This window comes from Canis lupus, chromosome 2 (assembly GCF_048164855.1).
Source record: "Canis lupus baileyi chromosome 2, mCanLup2.hap1, whole genome shotgun sequence".
NCBI classification, from domain to species: domain Eukaryota; kingdom Metazoa; phylum Chordata; class Mammalia; order Carnivora; family Canidae; genus Canis; species Canis lupus.
In genome coordinates this window covers 23,948,815-23,968,863 of record NC_132839.1, presented here as the reverse complement: position 1 = coordinate 23,968,863, position 20,049 = coordinate 23,948,815, and the positions used below count along the sequence as shown (strand labels likewise).

General features: G+C 32.9%; 1 long non-coding RNA gene across 5 annotated transcripts in view; it reads left to right on the top strand.

Moving 5' to 3' along the window:
- Positions 1–20,049, top strand: part of LOC140614086 (uncharacterized) — a 205,359-nt gene that overhangs the window by 82,700 nt on the left and 102,610 nt on the right. For all 5 annotated transcript variants that reach the window (XR_012014990.1, XR_012014986.1, XR_012014992.1 and 2 more), the window contains exon 3: positions 11,263–11,364. This is a non-coding gene — a long non-coding RNA (uncharacterized lncRNA). The remainder of the gene's footprint in view (positions 1–11,262; positions 11,365–20,049) is intronic.

Genomic DNA, 20,049 nt, shown 5'->3' with positions numbered 1-20,049 from the left:
GGGAAAAAAAGGTTATGCACAGTAAAAAGAATCTAAATCTGTAAAGGAGAAATACACCAAGGTTAATAGTTAAAGTGACAATAAAGGGTAGTTGGGAGTAGCTGGGGGAATGGCACAGAAAAAACAATTCAGTGCTAGTTTCTTGTATGAGAACAGAAAGCTTGGCAACCATTATATATTAAGAAGGATAGAGGAATGGTATAATTATTTCTGTGCAACGTTTATTAGGAGGTTAGTTTTGTAATATAGGTATGGAGTAAACAGGATTTTACCTAGCATGACAAAGGTAAGACTGAAGAGACATTGACATGTTGCAATAAGAAAAAAAAGTTAGTGGATATTAGTGATAGAAAGAATACACAACTTAAAGAAGAAGATTAAAACGGGAATCATAAGAATGGATGACTAACAAAATGTGGCAGGAATCACATAAATTCATAAATTGGAAGGTAAAGGTAAAAGGACCTCATTCAAAACTGTTTGATATATATATTTTAAAGATTTTATTTATTTATTCATGAGAGACAGAGAAAGAGAGAGATAAGCAGAGACAAAGGCAGAAGGAGAAGCAGGCCTCCACGCAGGGAGCCTGATGTGGGACTCGGTCCCGGGACTCCAGGATCATACCCCAGGCCCAAGGCAGCACTAAACTATTGAGCCACCCGGGCCACCCCCTGTTTGATATGTTAACAAGTGTTTGGCACTCTAGTATCCAGAACTGTTTGGCAAAAGCTGCTTCATTCATTCATTCATTCATTCATTCATTCATTCATTCAGAAATTAAGTGGCGAGGCCCTTCTAGGTGCTAAATGGTGCTACACAGATCATGAGAAAGATCAGAGAAAACATGGGGGAAAATACCTCCTAAACTCTATCTCTAGTTTCCTGAGAAAATTCCACTTCACAAGGAGCTTACCTTCTTCTAGCAGGGGGAACTGACCTCAAACAACAACGGGGGGGGGGGGGGGATATATATATAACGCCACATAAAGATGGTATTGAGAAGAAAAATGAGAGTAAGGGATAGTTAGGAAGGAGGAATATTATTTTAGACTAAGAGATCAGGAAAAAAAATCTGCAAAGCAATGCTATTCTAACAGATATCAGAAAAAGATATTATGCAAAAAAGAAAGTAATAAAATTATTTGATTTGTGACAGTATGATTTATATTGTTTTACATATCAAAATGCAAGTGTTAAGTTATTCCTAAGATGCTTTCGTATCATTATAAATTCCATAAATACTGCCTTACCGACTTTTTCCTTATGGGAATATATATTTTGGTTACTGGTGCTTAATATTCTTAGGTTGAAACTAGAAATAAATGTTTGTTAGTGATCTGGGAAAGTTTCTATGTTGCTGACATGAACTTCTTACTTGGTTAAACTATATACTTACACCTGATGTTAAACTTGCTATTAGGTAAAAAATAAACAAACAGAACAAAAAACTTAGTGCTTTCACTGATAACAGGTTTAAATAATCTTCAAAACTTATATGAGTGGTTTAAGTATGACAGTGTAGTAAAAACCAAAATCAATTATGAGAAATAGTAATCCCTCCCGCTTAAATGTGTCTTTCTCTGCCTTCATCTCTTTGTGTTACTCTCAACATCTTTCTCACATTTTTTTTTTTTGGAATAAGATAAATAAATAAATAAATAAACAAACAAACAAACAAACAAATAAATAAATAGGCTCTTGGAAAATGGACTATTTGACACAACCAGAATAATATAGTTTGATTTCTCATTTAGTGGACTCAGTTTTCCAAGTGTTACAAACAGATAATCTTATCCCCGAGGTTAACAATTTGATGTAAAAGGTGTATGTGACATAGGAGTCACTTTACCTTTCCCTAAAAGATCAGCTTATTCTCACTTCTATATTTTGGTGAATAGCATCATAATGTACCCAGTTTTGATCTTCTTACTGGATCTTGTGCCCAGTTTCTCTTCTTCCTTCACCCAACCCAAGCAGAATTTGTACATTGTTTTATAACTAAAATAATCCTAAGTAACACCAACTTCATTGACTTCCCACTGCCTAATAAATTTGTTGCAAATTTTAGACATGTAAGAAACACCTATCACAATCAGGTTCTAATCTCTCCTCGGTAATTATCCCAGAAGCTCCTTTCTGGGATACATTTCACATAAAATGGTTGGACTGCAATTTCCCAAAGTTCATGATGCTTTTCCTCTATTTTTATCTTAACAAAATGTAAAGTTACTGCCTTTTTTGTGTAAGTCACATTCGTCTGCATATTTCAAGATATAGCTTGTTTTTCAGTAAATCTACCATAATAACCCCAGAAAAGGCACTGCTCTCTCTGAAGTTTTAGAAAGCTTGGTACCATTTTATGGCATTCACCATGAAGGTGTTATAATGGTTGTAAAGTGCTTGGGATTCAGAATTTAAAAGCTTAGTCTCAAATTTGGAAATCTTATTAATTAGTTCTATGACTTTAGTTAAAATACTTAATAATTTGAAGCCTTGGTTTCTGAAACTGTCTTAAGGAACTGTTGCCAAATTTATCCATTTGAGAAATAATAATTGGAAATAGAGATTTTTGGCAAAATGTTTCAGTGATGTGGTTGTTTTTTAATGAGTTGCTTGGTGAATTTTCTTTTTATGAAATGCTCTTTGATAAACTGATTTCGGGCAAGTATGTTAGTTTTATAGGACTATAAAAACAAAATAACCACAGACTGGATGTTTTAAACCATAGAAATTTATTTTCTTAGAGTTCTGGAGGCTAAAAGTCCAATGTCAAAGTGTCAGCAGGTTTGGTTTCTTCTGAGGCCTCTCTCTTTGGCATACAGGTAGCTGCCTTCTCACTATGCCCTCACATGTTTTTTCTTTGCTTGGACATTCTTTTTTTTTTTTTTTTTTTTTTTTTTGCTTGGACATTCTTGGTGTCTCTTTCCTGTATATCCAAATATCCTTTTACCAGGACACCACTAAAACTGGATTAAGATCCACCTTGAGGTTTTCATTTTAATTTAACCACCTCTTTTTTTTTTTTTACATTTGTTTCTATTTAATTTTGATTTGTCAACATTTAGTATAACACCCAATGCTCACCCATCAAGTGCCCTCCTTAGCGCCCATCACCCAGTTACCCCATCTCCCCACCCACATCCGCTTCAGCAACCCTTTGTTTCCCAGAGTTAGGAGTCTCTCATGGTTTGTCTCCCTCTCTAATTTTTCCCAGTCAGTTCCCCTCCTTTCCCTTATAATACCTTTCACTATTTCTTACATTCCATGCATGAGTGAAACCATATGATTGTCCTTCTCCAATTGACTTACTTCACTTAGCATAATAATCTCCAGTTCAATCCTTGTCAAAGCAAATGGTGGGTATTTGTCCTTTCTGATGGCTGAGTAATATTCCATTGTGTATATAGACCACATCTTCTTTATCCATTCATCTGTCAAGAACACTGTGGCTCCTTTGACAGTTTATTAACCACCTCCTAAAGGCCTCATCTACAAATTAAATATATATATATATATATATATATATATATATATTCCTCTATCCACAATAAATAAATATATAAATTAAATATATATATATATATATATATATATATATATTCCTCTATCCACAACTAAATGTGAGAGAGGAATGGAAATATTTCAGAAACATGGTATGTGATAGTATACAGAAGTGTTAATTTATGTACTTTCCTTCTCTACACTTCCTAGGAATCAGTTCCTAGGAAGTGTAGAGAATTCTCTCACAATGCCACAGGAAAAAAAATGATTGCATTACAGAAATGCAAAATGCAAAATGTGCAAATATGATAGATATAAAATGGTATCTCAAGGTTTTAATTAATACCTTTTATCACTAGAGGTTTAAGTATATCTTCTTATAGAAATTCATTCATCTGAGTCCTCTATTTTTCTATAAAGAATTTTCTGTAGTTATTTTGTTTAATTTGTACAAGTTCTAGTAATAGAACTAGATCTTTGTGTTTTTAAATATAAAAGATCCCCCTTTAAATATCATTATTGAAAAGATATTCTATTTTTTCTTCTATTAATTTCAACGCTATTATAAATTTTTAGATCTTTAACCACATGGACTTCACCTTTGTACACTGCATTGAATAGGTATCCAACTGTAATTTTATATATGTATATATATTAGATACATAATATATATGCCAGCTTTTCCATTAATGTCACAGGATCAATCTTTTATGTGGTATCACATTAATTTTTTATCATATTCCTATATGAAACTTTGGTTTATTTTCTAAGTTTTTTTATGGCCATGGTTTTGAACTATACCTAAATATTTGGTAAATTAAATTTTTCTCTATCAAACATAGTCATTGCTGTTATTTTAAAATTTCATTATGAATTTATGTATCTATTTTCAAAGTTAATTTTAAATCTATTTGTCAAATTCCTTAGAGAATACTAGTAGAAATTTATTGAATTCCACTGAGTTATGGTTTATGTGAAAATTCATATTGTTACATTATTTCTGTCAATATATATTATATATTTTTATTATTTTGTGGGTTATTTTAGAATGTCTAATGTGTGGTGCAAATTTGATGGTCTTGTTTTGGGTAATATTCACCCAGTTTATAGATCCATTAAATAAAATGGGATATGATTTTATATACTTTGTAAACATAAGATATAAATTTTTCTATTGATGCGTAAACAGATTAATGTAACTGGTAATTTCTGTCAAGATCCTAAAACACAAAATATCCTTTAATTAGAATAATATGTTTCACATTATATAGACCCATAAAGCAATCTGTTGATGGAATTAATGAGCAAAGGAAGGTAGCTTCAGGAGTTTAATAATTTATTAAATGGTTAATAACAGTTATTTTGTGAAGCCATCCCAAACAAATCCTAATTATCAGTGAAAAATCTGTTGTATAAAATATAAGCATTTTCTTTTGTACCGTGTAATTTTTGCTAAAATAATGTTTAGTTTCAGCAATCTATGTTAAAGCTGTATTTGGCAAAAAGGATTAGGGCATTTGTTTGCCTTTTGCTAGAATAATTTAATCATTGACTTTATTGTTTAAAACAAATTGATATAATGATTGTTTCACTGATTATCTCAGAGATAATCATTGATCAAAAAAAAATTACCAAAAAAAGTGTCTAGATGTTGCCTTGCAGATTTTTAAATAAATATAATCTAGACAGTTTAAAACAACTACTCTTTCTGTTATTGCATTAACTTGTACAGGCACAATGTTATTATTCATTATAATGAGCTAAATGAACTATGACTTCATAATAATACAATTTAATTGTAATATACCAGGAAGAGCAATCTAAAACATGTTGAACTCCCTTTGAGGACACTTCTCCCTATAGTAGACAACTTGGGATGACTGAACATGGGACTGATATGTTTTCATCTTCTGGAATGCAATTAGCTACTTGAGATGGCTGCAACTGTGTCTGTTTTTTATTAGCTATCAATTTATTTGATCATGTAGTTTGTCTTTTTGGGTCTTTTTTTTCTTCTTTTCTTTCCTTTCTTTCCTTTTTTTTTTCTCTTTTTTTGTGATGATATATTTGCTCTACCTTGTTTTCTTTATGCTTCACTCATGTTTAATATGGACAGTTCCATATGGACAGTAAAATGCAAACCATCCATTTACTCTTATACGATGCCTGACTTTCTTTGCACTTATTTGTCTCCATATCTAAGCTATAATTTGAAGGAAAGTTGTATACCTAAGTCATTTTCTATAACATATTTAAGAGGGTAAAGCTAGACTATTTTGATAGTCTTTATGAAGGGAACTTAGCTTTGCTTTCTTTGAGGTTTTATTGAATGTCTTATTCAAAGGTCTGCTCTTGGGTTAAGGATTGAACCACATTCTGATTGAGTGATTCACTTTTTTAAAAACAATTTTTAAAAATATTTTATTTATTTATTTCTGAGAGACCGGCGGCAGGCGGGGGGGTGGGACAGAGACACAGGCAGAGGGAGAAAGAGGCTCCATGCAGGGAGCCCAATGTGGGACTCGATCCTGCCTCTCCAGGATCACACCCTGGGCCAAAGGTCCCGCTAAACTGCTGAAGGAAATGTTTAAGTCAATCTACTTAGGGATTGGTCTGAGTTTAAATTTGTTGTTGCCATTGTTTACAGATATCTTTTGTTTTAGGGTGAGATTTGGTTTCTCAGAGCAAAGAGTGTTTGCTTCTGATTTTTGTATAGTGCCTCAAAAATAGTCTCTTTGATGGTTCTTGTTCTTCCCCTCTCCCTCTCCCAGCAGTTTTCCACTGTTACTTGTTATTCAAAACATGTTATCTTGGCAATCAGTGGTGGAGTGGAGGATCCTTTCTATTGCTTTGATTAATCCTCAATCTTAGGTATATACATGTCTCTGGGTCTTAGGAGTCTGGCCTTTTGGTTTTTTCCTCCCCCTTCCCCAACTATAATTTGGGGCCAGACATACTATCTTATAATTCCCCAGGAGTAAGTTTTATTTATTTTTTCTCTCCCTTTCCCTTTACTCAAACACAATAAATTTTTACAAATGCTTTAAGGAGAACAGGGATCTTGTCCTTTTGTCCAAAGTTTAAGGCTCTTGTTTGAAAGTAAAGATAAGATTGAGTAGAACTTGTGCCTTCTAGAAGATTTCTATTCCTCTTGCTTAGATCTGCATCACAATACTTATTTCTTAAGGTTCTTTTAAATCTTCCCTGTGAGTTCTCTCCAAGATGATATGGACTCCCACAGCTTATGAGACTCCTCAATATTTGATAATATCCTCCTAACTCATACTTGGTCTTGGACCATTTGTCAATTTTTCTAGTTGAACTTTTCTTACTGCTAGCTAGTTGAGTCTATCCAAAAAGAAGCACTTCTCACATCTTTCTGTCTTCCAGTACCATTACTCTACATTTTTGGTCAGTAGATTGCGCTGCAACTTCAGCAATCAAAAGGATTTTTAAAAAGTAATTTTTCACTGTGAGAGTGGGACAAGGTTCCTTTTGGATATCTTGATATCCCTAGCTGGCGCTGGAAATGTGTGGAATTTTGTAATAGTAGGAATTATTAGTTGTCATTCCTTATTGCTTATAATTCAGTTGATTAAAGCTGATTAATACTCATGGCTATTGACAGGATACAGGTTGATGTTATTTGCATTTTATGGTGGAAAATGAGTAAGATACTGAAAAGAAAAGTTCAAAATATGATCTTTATTAAATATCTGAAGACTCTAAAATTCAGGAAATAAAATATTTATTGCTTTTGCAACATTGGTACTTTTTCAAATGTAATGGATGTGTAAAAAATTAAATGCAAATTTGTAATAAAGATCTATTATGTTCTTTAAACATGCTGAATAATGGTGACACCCATCCAGCACACACACACACACACACACACACACACATATAAAGAAACACAATGTCCTACTGAGAATGGGTTCTTATAATTAAACAGTGAACAACTTTTTATATATTTTATATATAAAATATATATAACTTTATATATTTATATAGATTTTGACTACCATCTAGCTCATATACTGTCAAATATATAACTCAGGAACCCTGGGATACTGTTTTAATGGCTCTACGAAGCTTCCAGAATATGCAGCTGTGGCAGAGTAATGTTAAACTAATATCTTGTCTAGGAAAATGACTGTAAAGTGACAGTACAATGCATGTAGAGTTAGAAAAAGAAGGGATTATATATTCAGAAAGACTAGTTTTAGGATCTGCCAAAATAATTTTCTTCTCCCAGCAAGTAAGAGAATTGTATTTACATAACTTATATTTTAAAAGAAATTAAAAAAAAAATTAAAAAAAATTTAAAAAAAATAAAAAAAAATAAAAATAAATAAAAAAATAAAAGAAATTTAACATTTTATTTTTTTCTTATTTTTTAAGATTATTTATTTATTTATTTATTTATGAGAGACACAGGAGAGAGAGAGGCAGAGACACAGGCAGAGGGAGAAGCAGGCTCCATGCATGGAGCACAACATAGGACTCCATCCTGGGACTCCAGGATGATGCCCTGGGCCGAAGGCAGGCACTAAATTGCGAGCCACCCAGCCGTTCCTCTTATTTGTTGTTGATCATAAAAGTTCTCTCCTGTCCAAGAATGTCACTCAAAAACACATACTCTGTATACAAATACTAATGCAACATCATTGATACTGTTTTTGGTTTCTTTCACATTAGGTATTCACTTTTCTCTGAGATATCAATTTTTTCAGTTTTTTTAAAACACAAAATTACTTTCACTTTATTGAAACTTATATTTTGAAAATGTGAAAATAGCATCAGAGATTAAAGGATGGTGGTTATATGAATATTTGCTACTCTAATAAGTTGGAAAAATATAATAAACTAGGTGACTTTGAAAATTCCTAGATTCAAAGAAAGTTGACATTAAAAAGAATAATTTAATATTTATTTTACATAAAATAAAAATTGTACCTTATCATTTCAATTATTGACCTCCTTTATTATAGTTTATCCTTCTATATATAATCTATATATTATTAAATCTACATCTAGATATGTATTTTATTTCTATTTTCTATTTCTAGGACTTCACTATCAAGTGCTCGAATATAAAAAAATATCTTTCCTGCTTTTAGACATTTGTAATTCTTTCTCGGTGTTGTTTTCTATTCATGATGATAACATACAATTATTTGCTCTTTGTGACTCAACTAGGGAATTTTGCTTATTGGTTTGTTGATATACCTACAACATTTTTAATTCTCTTTTTTTTTTTTAAATTTTATTTATTTATGATAGGCACACAGTGAGAGAGAGAGAGGCAGAGACATAGGCAGAGAGAGAAGCAGGCTCCATGCACCGGGAGCCTGACGTGGGATTCCATCCTGGGTCTCCAGGATCGCGCCCTGGGTCAAAGGCAGGCGCCAAACCGCTGCGCCACCCAGGGATCCCTAACATTTTTAATTCTCAAAAAGAAGTGCCTATGAAGTAAAAACAATGGCATAAATACAAACGGCATAGAAAAGCAAAAAATATGCTTTTGAGAAAACAAAAATTTCTGCTTTAATGTTGCCAACTAAATTATGTTTGGTTTAGCAAATTTGAAATATTTTTATACTCTGAGTACATATTAAAATGGCCGTAGATAGTTGTCTCCATTAAGTAAAAGAAAAAAAAAAGAAAAAAAAAAAGAAAAGAATTGACGGGTGGGATATTCTAAGAGGAAATGAATAGTTTCTAAGAGGTTTTTTCTATATGCTGGGTATTTCTATTCTTATATGACTATCAAACTTTTTTTTTTTTAAATCTAAGTTCAGTGTCTAGGTTGTCTCAAAAAGACAATGCTGATATACTTTAGATATAGAATGTAAAAATATTGCTGAAGGCATCATCCTGACCTTTTTCTAAAGTATGTGCTGCAATTGTATCTCTAACATTACTGGCTTATATCATAAATGAAGATTTGTGAAGTAGATATAATTACATATAATTAAAATAAAACCTTGTTGAAAGAAATGATGATCTCAGTGCCATTATCCAATGCTTCAGAAAAGGTAAAATACTGATTATTTGGATAACTTTACATATTTCTTCATATTTATATATATTTAATATTCTTAAATATTTCTTAGTGTCCCATTTGTCTCATATTTTCTTTCTTCTTTTTTTTCTTTCTTCAAATTTCTAGTATAATTTCTCTAATGCTTTTTTTCTGTAATATCAATATGCTGTTTGGTGCTTCTGTTACAATCTCTCATTTAGCAGTCATGTTATCACAGAATGATATGTTTTAATCTCACTTTACCTCTTTTTCTTTCTGTTCTAGCTTCATAGATATTATGTTCTCATGATCTTCAGATCACCAAATAGTGATCTTCCTTCACTTAAGTTGTATCTTCATCATGTCTAGCTGAGAGTACTCTCATGTTCAATAATGTGGTCCTTATACTCAGGAAGAGAAGTCCCTGTTCTGGGCTTCAAATTTGGAAGTCTCCACTTTCATGCTCCAGGTATCTGGGAATCCAGCATTCCCTGATGAAACAGGGACTTGCCTGAGTGGACAGACACATCTATAGTGAGAGCAGGATAGAGTCAGGAGTGGGAAAAATCAGAAATATAGGCTGTCCCTAATGTCTGCTGTGGAAGTGCCCACAGTCCAAGAGTTTCAAATTATAATTTGGATTTATAGATCTTTATGGAATTACATTTTTTTCAAAGTAGGAGATAAAATATATTGACATTTTATTAGTTTGGTTTATGACTTTTAAATATTTAGGCTTATGGCTTATGAACTTCCATTCATATACTTGCTTTAAGTACTCCATGAAATTCAGACCTGTAGATATCCCGGATAATCTAGGCATCTGAAGAAAAAAGTTGACTATTCATCTGGATGTTCCTTGAAGGAGATGTACATACAGAAGCTGGAATTATTTTTTTAAGATTTTATTTATTTATTCATGAGAGACACACACATAGAGGCAGAGACACAGGCAGAGGGAGAAGCAGGCTCCATGCAGGAAACCTGATGTGGGACTTGATACCTGGACCCCAGGATCACGCCCTGGGCTGAAGGCAGGTGCTAAACCTCTGAGCCATCCAGGGATCCCTCTTATGCCTTAAGGCATAAGATTTCCAACCTCTCATAGGACACACTTCATTGTACTGGGACTTCCTAATGGATGGATCAGTAAGTATAAATGCACTCCTCAGGAGCAGTAAGCTAGTTCTTAGAAGAATGTAGAGAAGTTCTGCTGACCTGCATTCTTAAGTGACACTCTGAAAAATTTCTTCATGCTTGTGTTTTCTATAATTTTACTTTGGGATTCAAACTCCTTCAATAAGCATCTTCTCACATGTAAGAGGGACTATTTTAGATTTAAGTCTTCCCTATTTTTATTTTACTATACACTTGATCTTGCTATTCTTACCCCTAACCTGTGATGATAAGCAAAAGCTTAGCAGTTGTTGAAATAGGTCCCATTTTGAGAGAAAAAAAATGCACTTTGATTAAAATTTGGGATATGCAAGAAATGTCAAAGAAAAAGAGGACATGGTATCATGAACTCTTTTAAAATCGTGTTTAAAAAATTGTTCTTTGTAGCGTAAGACTAAGATAGACAAGGGATGTTTGCAACTAAGTGAGCTAAGTGAAGATCCTTGTTAACTGAAGAGTCTGGTTGGGGTAAAGGTGCTCAGTAAGATTAAATGTAGTGACTATACTTTTATTTATCCTAAGTTGCAGATTCCCATCTCATGCTTTCTCATTTTCAGTATTAAGAAGATAAGTACTCTGGAATGTCAAGTTGTTTCATCACAGCAACTCCTAAATTTCATAGAATATAACTGATGAGTTGGTTGTTAATAACTAAATTTGTGAGTATTATCTCTATATCTTCAAAGATACTTCATGGGGGGAGGGGTTGGGAGTGAGAACAGTTGAGATTTCTTGCATTTCAGTACCTGCTTAAGATAAGGTAAAATTAAAATTGTCTGTGACAGTTTTCTACACACACACACACACACACACACACACACCACATACATGTGTTCTTCTCCTTCCTGGAAGGAGTGACGGAATATAAATAACGAAAAAAGCTCCACAAAATTATAAATCAATAAATTACCATGCAACCAAAGTAATGCACATTTCAAGGATGAAGAATAATTAATCATCAAACTATGATATCATATCAGAGCACACATGAACTCAGGTTCACTCGTCCTATTAGCTATATATATATATATATATATATATATATATATATATATATAGTCCTAGTGAGCCAGGAATATACCAGAAAACTGGATTAAAAAATCTATAGTACATGGAGAAAGAACTCACTATAATTAAAGTATGGGGCACTGGGCTGGGTCTAAAAAGAATGACTTACCATTCTGGAATGAGTAATTTTGAGCAGAATATTGAACCTATAACTCAGATTATCCTCTCCTCCTATGAACAGTCGCCTTGCTCAAGTCTTGGTAGAAATACCTCTTTTCACATATGGTCTTATGAAGCACTGAAACACAGGGAGATGAAAAGAGAAGATGTTTCATGTATATTTGTATATATTATTTATTATTTCTTTGACCATACAGCTATGGAATGCTGTTTAGGTTTGGGAAAGTCCATGTCGGTGAGTCTTGGTGGGAACAATAAACACTTTCACACCTAGAAGCTAAAAGAAACGCTGTGAATTCAGCTTCCTTTGCACCTAAGGCAGAGGCACATGACCTCAGTTCAGTTAATCAGACACATAACATCAGACTAACATGCTGACATGGGATGGAGATGGAAATATCTATCTCTTGTTCTCTCTCTGTAGCCCTAGTAGCTGCAAAGTTTGGCTGCTTTTATATAAGTGGAAGCAATGGAAACCTCTAGCATCTAGTTCTATTAAGCACCAGATGCAGTATTTTTTCAAAGATCAAGTTTTAATGCTGCTTTGGAATTTTTTTTGGAATCGTATCTTGAGCCTTCTTCTCCAAGCCTCTCAAAAAAATCTCTGAGTTGCCTCCATATCCTTTTAAGTTCCTTTTCTGCTTAATCATCCAGTTAGTCCTCCCTCAGTAATTCCAAATATGAATCCTAATTGCTACAAGACTATAAAACATAGGTGAAATTTAAGGATTGCTCTTTCTTCATCAAACAGGATGAAGTGTTGCCTGGTAGAGCACACTACAATTTACTTTGAATCAATAAAAGCTAGAGACAGCTAGTGGTGTTAATGTCCACATTGGTCCTAAAAGCAGCGGCCACAAACTATGATAATTTGGCACACCGATGCCTGCAGTTTCAGCTAGTACACTTTGGTACTAATGGCAGTTTCAGTGAGTGCCTTTTGATTTAAGGGGTTTTAGCTGAAATCTGGCATAAATTGATACCAAAAGTGACAGACAATACCAATGGCTTGGAAGGCAAAGGGAGATGATGTTGCCTTTGTTTGGTCAGTCACTAGTGTGAGGTACCTCCTGTGACTACCAAACACCCACAGCTAGGCAGAAAAGGAAACTGCTGAGTCAATGGTAATTAAGAGAAACTGCTCACAATACCGGTTAGACAGTTCCTGGTAAATCCCTGAAATATCTGGGGATGAGGGATAGTGGGGCTTCAGACAGAGTTCCAATGAATTCTTCAGTGGGGATGGAACTACAAAAATATTCTTTATTACTAAACCAATCTGAAATTTTCATTGATTATGAAATCTCTATGAGACAGAGAGATGAGAATATGTTTGGCTGGAAAATAAAAGTTTTTAAAGGTATTAGAGGTGTCTTGCAACAACAACAAAAAATAGCTTCTGACCAAAATTTTATAGTGCTAAAAGGACATTCATTTTCTTTATAATTATTTGTTAAACTTTTGTGTGCTTTGCACTGTGGTGCATATAAGCAAATACAGGAAGAAAGGTGTGCAGAAATGTGGTAAATGGCAAGAGATGGAAATGAAAAAGAGGAAGTGAATATTCTAAGAAACATTCAGAAAGGTAATCTTATAAAAGAGTACATGATGAAAATGAAAATGGCAAGAAAGAGTTTTAAAATCAAAGAAGAGAATATAAACCTTCAAAAGGCTTGATTAGTTTTGTTGTCAAAGGGATCTCTGAATGCTTAAAAATTCATGTTTGTGTGAACTATAGAATATATTAATCTATTGAGGATTTTGTATAAAGGTCTATTACAGATATTTTATTGACGTATTTTGTAAATTGACATTCATCAGACTTGCTTCTCATATGAATATTTTTCCTGTCTCTGCTTGCTGTGTATTGGTTCAAATAACTGGCATTTTGATGACAAGCGCAAGTGCTAGTACTTGACTGAGCTGTTCCTACAGCTGAATTTGTGTGGAAGCCTTTCCCATTTCAGATTCTAAATCAAATCAGAAATCAAAGTTCTGAATATAAAGGATCATGAATAGAACAGCTCTGTATAGATTTATCACAAACTAAATTAACCCATAGACTAGAATGGAATGCTAAGGACATCTTTCAATTAGAACCAATTGGCTGTTGAAATAAAATTTTGGCAGCCAAAGAATACGAAGCAGATTGCAGAAAATAAGCCCCATGAGGGCTTTATTTGACATAAACACAAGTTTCTCATGTCATTCTTAGTATGTAGCTATGGTAATTTCAATTACTTTTTAGCACTTTAACATGCTTGCCTGTATCCAAAAATTTTCTATTTAGAAATTGATATCTTCTTGAGACTTAGTTTCTTACAATTTATTTTAGTTTTCTGTAAATTTGAGACAATGTTTTATTTTATGAAACATGCCTGAGTATGTTCTAAAACAAAAGTTATCTCTATCTTTTCGTATCAGATAATTTTGAAAATTTAGAAGAATCTATCTTTTTAAAAATTTAACATACACAATGAATTTAGTTTTAGTATCTTTTTTCACATTTCAACTTATCAAAATTTCTCTCAAATTGTACCCATAGACTAGTGATGCATTATACTTGTAATTGCTGAGTTCTTGTGTACCCTTATAGGTATACTGGGGAGGAGTAATAAAAGAAAATACATTTATTAGTAAAGTAAAGGAAAGTCTCATTTTTAATGAGTTGAGTTCTTCAGTTGGAATAAAGAAATGTTTCAAATCATGCAAATTCTTTATAAGGCTAGGAAAGTTTTTATATAAAGGATCTAGAAAATAGGCATATTATGTATACTCCTACCTTTTCATGGAAAAAATAATTATTTCATCAAACAGTATGTCTCTTGTCTTTTTCTCTCTTGTTGTTTTTCCCCAATTGTTTTATTTTTGATTCTCAGATGAGAAAGGAAGAGGTATAAATATAAACATTCCAGGCATAGATTATCAAGGTATACATGGTGCAGCAAAACACTGAATGAACAGTGTTACATGGGAGTAACAAACAAATCTCTACTGCCATGTTTATTGGTACCTTACAGAAGTTACATGATTTCTAGAAAAAATTTAGGATTTTTAAAACCTTTTGTACAGATATTTTCCAAAATGTATTATAGCTTGAAATGCAAAATATTCAGGCCTGATTTTTTTTTCATTTTGTTAATATTATGCAATTCCAGATGAAACTGTAGGAGTTTAAAAAAAAAAGAAAAACAAAAGGAAACTGTAGGAGGTTTAATATATTATCTTGAAAAAATCAAAAGATCATTATGAACTGTACAGATATACATAATTTAAATTGATATAAAAGATATCTGAGCTGACAGTATTTTTTCTTAATTTTCTTAAAATGATTATATTAAACTAAAACCATTCAATAATCAAGATGATTAGTCTTTGGTTTATAAAACATAAGATGCTAATGTAGGGGATCCCTGGGTGGCTCAGCGGTTTGGCGTCGGCCTTTGGCCCAGGGCGCGTTCCTGGAGTCCCAGGATTGATCCCACGTCGGGCTCCCGGCATGGAGCCTCCTTCTCCCTCCTTCTGTGTCTCTGCCTCTCTCTTTCTTTCTCTAGATCTATCATGAATAAATAAATAAATAAATCTTTTAAAAAAAAAGATACTAATGTAAAATCCAAACTAAAAAATACAAGAACAATTTAGAAATCAATGTACACTAGCTTTAACTATTTTACTTACATATATATCATTGGTATCATAAATAATGGTGTTTAAGTATAAATTAGGGCCACAAAAGACAATAGCTAAAATATGGCATGAATAATTTATATCCTCTCATCTACTTTTAATGAGAATATCTTTATCTGATACTGATATATTCATCAGAGTCTTGAAAGAGAATGCAAATTCAGAGAATAATCATTATCTTAGAATGAGAACTACAAATTGAACAAAAAAGACTAGTATTTTCTTTTTTAGTCTGCAAATCAATAGTTTCATACTTTAAATATATTTATTAATATATTAAGGCTAATTTATTTTTCAAATCAGATACCTGCCAGTTCCAATGACATCTAATGCTAATTTTAGTTAAATACTTCAAGAAAACTATTACTTTTTTTATCTTTCTGTTCATTCATTCATGCAGTGTTCATTCTCAAAGGAGTGTGGAGGACTTGCTATGCAGTTGTATAGGAACTCTCTTGGAATCTATGTTTATTTTTATGACTTGCAGATAACCAAGTGAGGTCTAGGAATAACAAAGGAAAAAAGTAAAAGAAGTCTGGGTCCTTAAGGTGTAGAGAGCCACATCTCAGTGTGGAATAACCAATCTCTAGACTTTGCTTCTCTGTAGGAGGAAAAAATAAATAAATTTTTATCTCATTTAAACTACCATTGCTTTGCAGATTAACCGTGGCAAATAACACATTTTCTGATTTGCTTACTATTATAATAAAATAAAATAGGAAGAGTGTTGAATAGGTAAAAAAAAAAAACAGTAATCAAAGAGTCTATGGAGTAATGAAAGAATCACAGAATGTACAATTTAAGAGGAAAAACAAAGAAAATAAAGATCTGGACATTTTTGTTTCTTGACTCCATCTTCTAGGCAAGTGTAAGTAAAGTTTTGGAGTAAGGATGTTGTGAAACAGACTGAATGAAATATTAGAGCATGTGTTCTATTTATACAACAGAGAGGAACTCAGATCTGCTGATTTGCATGCTGGTAAGGGTAGGCTTAATTATCAGAAAAGAGTAAAGCTTTAATTAAAGGCTGGGAAAGAAGATATATTCTCCCAAAAATCAGTGATCTTGAGAGAAGACTCTGAGCAGCATATAAGAAACTTAGCTCCAGCTACAGATACTTCAATCAGTCTAGTAAGACCCTAAGCCAAGGACCCAGCTAAACATGCATGTCTTTTGGATAAAGCAGTGATAGATGTCTTTTAGGAGGGTTCTTTAATCATGTGGAAAGTTCTTGGCCATCATCAAATAAATATATATATATACACATATTGATAAATATACATAAATATATCATATATTATATCATAGAAATATATATCTCATATATATCTCATATATCTATATCAATAGAAAGTTCTTGGCCATCCATCCAAATATGTATATAATATGTGTATATATATATATATATGTGTGTGTGTGTGTGTGTGTGTATATAGAGAGAGAGAGATTGAGATATATATATTGAGAAATATAATTAATCCTTGGTCTAAACTAGAATGACTTTTGCTTAAAAAAGGGGAAAATCCATAACATATATAACTTTAATTCCTCAAATTGGCATATTTCTGAAAATGAAGTCATATTAAAGGTCAAATTATGTAACAGTATTCTGAACAAATGTATCGCCTACTCTTTCTCTAAATTTGCAACTTATTTCAATAGGACTATAGAAATGAGCTATAGCACTGGCTCAATAGCTGCTTCAAACTGTAGACCAAATTTTATCAATTAATGTTCTCTAGTACAGGAGATCTGTACTAAGTGCTATAGGGGAAAAATAAAAGATTAAAAAAATATTTTCAAAACAAACTTTTAAAATCCCTTGCTTTTCTACCTTTTACTACCTGCTGGCAATCTTTTCTGAGCAGTACTTTCAAGTACTTGGTGCACCACCCTCTCTTGAGCTTTGGGAGCCTTCTCTTTGTGTCCTTCAGTGTCAGGTATAACTTGAGGTATCCTTTCAGCTAGAGGGACCAAACACATCATTCCTACCACCATGCTGTGGGGACAAGCAATCAATCCCTGTGGCAATACCTTTTGGCCAATCTTGATTAAAAATTTAATACATTTAATAAGGAAAGGCAAGAAAATAAGGCAAAGCAACATGTTTTTCTCTTTAAAATATGCTAATTTGTGTTAAATGAAAAAGACAATTTAACTTATCTGGCCTGGAGACTACAATAATGTGAAGACTTTGACCTTCCTTTATTTCATGCATGTAGTACACTGCCCAATTTTACCTCGAATTTATACGAACCCCAAGATACTGAATCATCACCTACATACTTTTTCCTCAATCCTCATTAATTCTCTGCTTGCAACAGATGTTCATCTCAATCAAATATATAAGTGACCACCAGTTTGCAGATAAGGAAATTAGAATATGAATAAATCATTTATAAAATATTTAGGAACCAACATCTCTGTCAATTTTCTTGAAGGTATATAGCAATTCAAAACACACAATTTGGTTATAATGAAAATGTTGCCAGCTTGATAAACAGTAACAATAAAGGCATTAATAATTTTGTTGTTTAGATTTGGTCTTTCTAAATCTAAATTAAATTTTAATAAGATGGGGTAACAATAATATTTTAACAATTTTTTAAACATTTAATTTGTTTATTCATGAGAGACACACAGAGAGAGAGAGAGAGAGAGAGGCAGAGACACAGGCAGAGGGAGAAACAGGCTCCATGCAGAGGCCCGACATGGGACTTGATCCCGGGACTCCAGATCACACCTTGGGCTGAAGGCTGAAACTCAACCGCTGAGCCACCCAAGAATCCCTATTTTAACATTTTTAAATCCATCATGATGATATAATATTTATTATTTTCATATACCTCAAATACAGAAACTGAACCTAAATATTACTAGGAAAATGTTAACAAAATAAAACTAGGAAAATGTTAACAAAATAAAACAGCTAACATCTCATAACATAAACATAACATCTCATAAAGCATCAACTGTCGTGACTTCATTAGCTTTCCTTACAACTTCCCTAGCAACTATGGTAAGGTCTACAAAAATAGCTAGTCATGTAGATGCTTAACAATAATCCTTAAACTTGCTGAATACATTCAAACCTTTGGCTTTCACTTTAGGCCTTTATTTATTTTTAAAATGTATTGTTTTAAGTAAGTCTCTCAATCTATTGTACTGACAAATTCATATCATTTAGAGCAACAGCATTCAGTTATTCAAATACTACTTATGGGGCTTCTCTTAAGCAAGCTTTCTAAATCAAAAGAGGAGCAAAGGCACTTTGGCTTAAATTTGTTTGCAACCTAAACTACATTTACTGGTTAGACTGATATGACATGTATTAATCTGTTGTTATTAAGCTAGTTTTATGAAGGGTTTGCCACTCAGTTTTGTGAGAATGGACGGTGACAAATGTTATGGCTGCTGTCTTTTCTAAGGCTTATACCTCTGGAAATGTAAAATGAGTGGAGTATCAGTTCCTTTCCTTGTCTGAAAGCAACATAGAAAAATAATTTAGCTACATTTGTGTAAGTCCAATTCCAACACACACACACACACACACACACACACACACCACCACCACCACTATCACCACCACCACCATCACTATGTGCAATGACTCAGCTTCACAGGAATGAAGACAGATGCCTGTTTCAATGAAGAGAGACAGAGATGGAGAATTTCTCATCACCTGTAGCATTTTTTTTATGAACTTTAACAATTTCATACTGAGAACTTAGCAATGTTGCTCTTACTATTTGCCATTTATAGTCAAAGGTAAAATTTTTTAAAATGTGATTTGGAAATAATATTTGCTGACATTTCTAAGTAATAAACAAAATATTTCCTTTCCTATTATAAGCCTTTGAAAAATATTACAAACATCAGGGGACTCATTTATAGATTTGACAGCAAAATTCCTGGCTAACCTTGGTGTCTTTGAAAAGGAGCTAAATTGCTTCAAGGCTACATATGGAAATGGCTAACAATACTTTCTGTTACATCAAACAATAAAGAAAGCTTCTAATAAGCTTTGCAGTGTATTTATTTCTTTACAGATGTGATCTGGAGACATTTCATGCAGAAGGAAAGTAAATGGGGATGAGGGCTTTGCACTGATTGTTGCCAGCAGCTGGAATGATCCTAGTTTGGAACACTTTCCTTTCTCTGTGTCCACTTTCTTTAGTCCTTCATGTCAACCAAGTCTATGCCTCTGTGGTCATTACCCTCATATCTTTTGAAGCAAAGGAAAGAGAAGACAGACTATTGTGTCTTTTCCTTAACTAGTAAAAACGTCTTTTCTTTTCCTAGGAGGGAAATGAGCTTGGCTAATTCATTTAAGGATAAATATTTTAATTGACAGTAACTGTATTCATCACACTTATGAAATAGATAATAGTTGTTATTGAACAGAACTCTGTGAATTAAAATATGTAAAATATTTTGGTGACTCATTATATAGTATCATCCATAAAATT